Source organism: Vigna umbellata, chromosome 9 (assembly GCF_029865625.1).
Source record: "Vigna umbellata cultivar VRB3 chromosome 9, Vumbellata_1.0, whole genome shotgun sequence".
Classification (NCBI taxonomy): Eukaryota; Viridiplantae; Streptophyta; class Magnoliopsida; order Fabales; family Fabaceae; genus Vigna; species Vigna umbellata.
In genome coordinates, this window is record NC_142173.1 from 39,036,514 (window position 1) to 39,042,665 (window position 6,152).

At 36.1% G+C, this 6,152-nt stretch overlaps 1 pseudogene; it reads left to right on the top strand.

Annotated features, from left to right (window-relative positions):
• Window positions 1-3,323: 3,323 nt before the first annotated feature.
• Window positions 3,324-3,939, top strand: LOC148193475 (uncharacterized; annotated as a pseudogene).
• The last annotated feature ends 2,213 nt before the right edge of the window (window positions 3,940-6,152 follow it).

Consider the following 6,152-nt stretch of genomic DNA (forward strand, 5'->3'; position numbering starts at 1 on the left):
CTATATATATATATATATATATATATATACATATGAGCTGTGCTTTGTAGGTTTTGTGCATTGTTTAAACTAAAGTTGATTTGCCAAATCTTCACCACACGTGGAAACGCGTTAACGACAAGTTATGGAATTTTTAATGTAGTCGTTTCAATTGAAACACCAAATACACTATTAATAGCAGTTTATGAGATCACCGGGTTCAGAGAAGAAGTAACAATTTTATATAAGATTACGGTAATTAGAGTTGTTTAATTATTTGGTAAAAATTTTATAGAGACTTGGGTTTTAAAATTATAGATGGATATGCGACGCTCTTAATTTATTTTCTTATCATGAATTTTAATGGAGGTGATTATTATCTAGTTAAATGATGAAGGCAAAAATTGCTTATTTTGGGTTTGAAGGCTTCTTCCAGGAGACTATATATATTATGCAGTTGCAGGGGATACACAACACATGGGTATAGTATTGAAGGGCAATTCCGAGACACGGCTGATACCTACAACTATGGTGTTGTCTCGTCTTATAAATCATAAGTGATCAAAAGAGTAATGTGAAGGGTGATGAGGATGATAAAAAACTGAATTATTTATGAATAATTACGTACAGATTAAAATTCGTAAATAAATTAAGTATTACTTACAAATTTTACATATAAATTCTTTTTTATAAATAAAATCTCTGGCTTGCTCGCTTTCTCCAATCAGAGTTTATTTGTCATAGTTAAATAGAAAATAACAAATCAAAATATTAAGCTATTAAACGAGGTAGAATTAAATTAACTTGTATAATATTGACAATGTGAAGGTTGAAAATTATCATTTGTGAAACTCTAAGTTGGTTTGTTTCAAATCAAAGAGAATAGTCTTCCCTACACCTAAGTTTGAATTGGTTGGGATTGGGCTTGTGTGTGGAAGGTCGTTGTTTTTAATTGTTTGTTATTGAAAATGGGTGGTGAGGGAGGGGATGACTGAGGTGAGTTTTATCGGTGGAGCTTTGAAAATATAATAGGTTATGAGCTATTTAAGTAATGCTTAGGATAAACTACTCTATGACAAAAAGATGAAAATAAGAATTATGCGGAATTTCAAAACAACAAGAGGGAGAAAAAACATAACCATTTCATATTGTTGCTCATTACATTTGTTGATTTTCCATTTTTCTTCTTATCTTATTATATAAGAAGTGAGGTTTGTACCCACTTATATACTATAAATTGGCTTTATCTCTATAATGGATGCTCTAACTATAGTTATGATACCATGCTAAGAAGTGAACTTTAAGCCTAACTCAATCTCATAAAACCGACTTATAAAGTAAGGTTTGCACCTACTTATATATTATAAATTTACCTTATCTCTAATCGATGTGAGACTTTCCAACATCTTCCTAGTTCCTTTTAGTTAAATTCCCAGCAACACAACCACCCACTAACCTTTCTTTCTGTTACCTTGTTAGCAATTTTGAAGTGCAGGAGTTGAAGACAAGGATCAAATGGTGGAACCTTATGATTACAATGTGATATAACTTAGATAAGACGTCTAGATTCTATAGAATTAGAGAATTGGTTTTGGTGTTTAAGTTTACGCCATGTGATGCATTGTTTAGTTGTGTTTTGGAATTGTTGAGTTTTTTTTACTATATATATTTTAGGTTATAACTAATGAATGATGCCTGACATTTATGTAATATATGCATTACGAATTTTGTAAATCCCATAGATCAATTTGGAAATTGTACTTGCCTTCTCAATTTAAATTCCTGATTTTAGCTATCGTGCTTTTGTATGTTATCTTATGGTGGTATTATAGGTTGGATGATCTAAAAGGCCTTGACTCCATAAGCCAAGTGTTTCACCTTTTCCAATTGTTAAGTAGGATGCATATTTCCATGATCTAGGTTATCCTTAGATGAAAACATCCAAGTGCTTTTTTCTTTGATTTTAGAAAAGCTTTAATAATCATCTCTATGAACTGCTTTTGCTTGAAGAAAGCAAGACCAAAGCCTAAGCTAGAACTATCAACCATTCTTGCTTCGGAAACATCTTGTAAGTAGAAAAAACTTCATTCACGTTGGATTTTTCATGAAATGAACCATATCTTCACTATTATTATTATTATTATTATCGATCTTACCATGTTGTTATTTTTCGAATGCCACTTGTTATTAGACCAAACTAATGGATGAACTTAAATTTTTGGTGTGGGATTATTTTTGTTTGAGTCTTATTTGTTTTCTGATTTTATTATCAAGCTTGGTCTATTTTTATTTCGGTTTGTTCAGGTCAATTTTTGTTTTATGTCGCACATGTTTCTTTTTAGATGTACCCGACCAGTTGTTATTGCGTGGTAATTGTTATTTCTGTTTCATGTATTCGGCCCAAGGGCCAATTGTATAACTATTTAAAGTCATCACAGTTGAATGAAAGGTACCACAGTGAACTAGAATACAATTATCTTTGTGTAGTTGATGGAAGAGCTCTAACGAGAGGTTGATTAAAGCTGCACGAACACGAACTGGACCTCCTCGAAGCTTCTCTGACGAAGAAATACGCAGCGAAAAGATGTATCACTTGGAGGAGAAACCAAACTCGAGACCTAATTGGAGGAGAACTCGAGATTGAAGCGGAATCTGAGAAGAACTTAGGAAAAACCTTAGACCTAGGTTTAAACGGTGGAAAACCCTAGAACGGTGAGGAATCACTAAACAGAACCGATTAATCGGTGAGAAACAGAGTTTAATCGGTGGAAATGTGTTAGATCGAAGCAAAGGAGGGTTCAATCGGTGGAAAATGGAAAACGATGTGAGGAGAGGTGTTTAATCGGTCAAAATATAAAGAAATGGTGAGAAGAGACTAAGGCGAGGGAGAAATGAGAGTGACGAAGTGAATCTGTGATGAAAACAAGACACTACAAGAAACACGCTTATTACCAACAGATAATTACCGAAGGTCAAGTGTCCTTCGGTAATTTGCGCTGCCCTGTAATTTATCGGCGGATACGAGGCTTCGGTATTGTGCATGATGTCTTCACCTAAATTTTGGGTATTCCCTCACTCATTTTCAATTTCAGCAGTTCTCTTTCCCCCTAATTTCTCTCTTCTCTTCCCCCAAAATTGAAATTCGAGGGCATGTGAGGGTACCCCCAAATTTCTCCTCCTTTGTTTGATTCCCTTTTCTTTGCCCATCATCGGTCCCTTCCATCTTCTGTTGGCATAACGGTGGTGTGAAGAGCTCGAGCATTTCCGGTGGTGGAGCGGGTTCGTGCAATCACGGAGGGTGCCTCCCTATTAAGTTCACAATCATTTAGAGGGAAACACCTCCGATGGCGACGGCAGCGGAGCCAAAAGCGAAGACCTACTAGTGCCACGAATGCGATATGAGCGTGTCCCTCACACTCTTTCCCTCGCCTCTCCTCTGTCACCATTGCCACACCTCTTTCCTCGAACTAATGGACCCTCCCTTCTCCCAAAATGATGCCGAATCACCCCTCTTTGACCTCATTTTCCAAGACGTGCTCTTACTCCTCCCCGAAGCCCCTCCTCGCCAAACCCCACCCTCTCCCCTCCATCAACGTCACACCCTCGCTCCTTTTCGCGCTAGACCCCAACGACTTCGTTTTCTTCGCTGTATGCAAAGACCAAATTTCCCTCTTTGACGTCGAGGCCAAATAGTTGCCCTGCAAACACCTTTACCATGCTGGTTGCATCACGCCGTGACTCGACCTCCACGCGTCGTGCCCGTTGTGCAGACTTCGCCTTGAGGAAGAAGCGGCACAGGAGGAGGAAGACGAAGGTGACGGCGTGGTGGCGGAGATCCAGAGGAAGCCTCGAGGTGCCCAAGCGCCTTTGCTATACGGTGTTGCTCTGTCTTTTCTTTTCTTTGTCTTGCATCTCTTTTTTAGTGCTAAATTAGACCAGAATTCTGCTCTGATCAACTAGCTTCACTGTAATAATTGTGAGAATGAAACTCCAATTTTGGTTGGAGTTCGAGATGACCATTGGAGAGAGTATAGAATTTTAGTTCGGTTAATGTGTGTGTGTTATAATTGTTGAAGAGTGTTATTGATGACCAATCCTAATTGTGTTTTTCAACTGGGATCTTGAAATTTGAAGGTTGATTTTGTTGAAGGAGGGAATATGTTATGATTACTGAGTTGATATTACATAATTCAAGATTGTTGAAACTTTAAATTTGTGGTGGTTTGTTTTGCTTCAAAACTGTTATGATCTAAGCAACTAAAGGCGATTCTATCTTTATGTGCTAGAATGAAATTTCATCTAAGCATTTTAATTTACAGCTTAATGAATAAATTGTTTCTTTAGATGAATAATGAAGTCTTATGTCATTTGATTTGATTTAATTTAATTTGAGGTAAGCCCACTCCGAATATCTAGCTTTTACAAAGTTAGGTTCTAATGTAAATTCATCTTATATTTTGAAGGAGTGTAAGTGTTTTGTGCATTTTAATTAGGAAATCTCCAAGAAGATTCCTGCTGAACATTAAGATAACAGGGCATTAAAGATGTGAATGCACACTTCAAAGAACTGATAATATGTAGGGAGTAGGGACTGTTCAACCTCAACCTTTGCCTATCAATTCATGGGTTGCTCCAAAATCTGTGAAGAAAGTGAGTCACATAAATCAATGTTCATTTGAACAACAATAAGTAGTTTGCTTTTAAAAGAGTTTAAAAAATGAAGTGACTTTGGTTTTACAGGTGAATAATCAAAATGTAAAATAGTGAATACTTGGATTACTTTAAGAGATGATGCCTTCAAAATTTAAGTAGATATGTCATTTTATAATTTGTTGCACATAGTGACAGTTGTTTCCTTCCAATTCCAAATAGGATTCTTCTCAGATCTTTCTACATAAACCTCATTTCAGTGAACCACATAATAGAATACTAACTCAAAATTACCACATTCAGCAATTGAAGCAGAAAATTATTTTATCTAAACTGGTTTCTTTTTGATATATATATATATATATATATATATATATATATATATATATATATATATATATATATATATATATATCTCTGCATGATGAAGCATGGCAACCTATGATGTATAACCTGCATAAATTTGATGAACTATACTTTGACAGGTTCTACGGGTCCTGTATCCCATGAATTGACTCAGGTGAGAACAAAACATTGAATTTTGGTCATAATAGGGTGGGGTTTGATCCTGCCTGTAGGGGCACTTATTGCTAGATATTTCAGGCACAAGGATCCCCATATACAAGCTCACAGAGGGATAGGCATCTTTTCCCTTGTACTAACTATTCTTTAGGTTTGTCACTGATCCATATCTAACCTTGCCTAGATAATTTTCTATGTAATTTATGATAGCAAAAGGAATTAAGAAAAATAAATTAATTAAGGTAACTTATGTTTACGTTCAAATTAACATAGTGTTGGGGATGCAATTATTTAACCGTGTTATGTATGATCATTGTAATGTTCTTTCTATTTTTTGAATGCTATATTTGATGAAAGATATTTATGTTTCACATGGAATAACAGTATAACATATATGTGTGATAAAAAAACAAAATCTTCAAATGTTTAACTCAAATCCGACGGCTTCTATCTATTTCCGAGGGCTTATGGCCTTCGGTAGTGCCCTTCTTTTTTGTAGTGAGACTTATAGTGATGGTGATGCACTTGAGAGGGAGAAACCCTAGCAGATGAGGTTTCTTGGAAATGGAAATGTGAGTAATGAGGATGCGCGAGTGGAAAAGTGGAAAGTGATGCACAGACGATGATGTGACAGAGAACACGTGGATGAAGAAGCCTGACGTATGCCTCAAGAGGATTGGAGGAAGGAGTACGTCGTGGACGAGAAGCACCGAGGAATTTGGAAAATGAGAATGGAGGTAGTGTGCTGGAAGGTGGCTAGAGGAAGTCCTTGGACTCTCTAGCCTTTGACTCTCAAGAGAGAATTGTTTCTGGTTTCAGAAAACCCAATTCTCATTCATCTCAAAAGTTCCAAATTACAATAGAGGAGCTGGGTATTTATAGTAACCCATGCTCCTTGTAAGCTAAGCTACGTATACAATGAAAAATAAAAAGAGAACACTAAGAAAGGTACATCAGGCAGAATTCCATCAATAGTTCTTTAACACAAACTTGCATATACC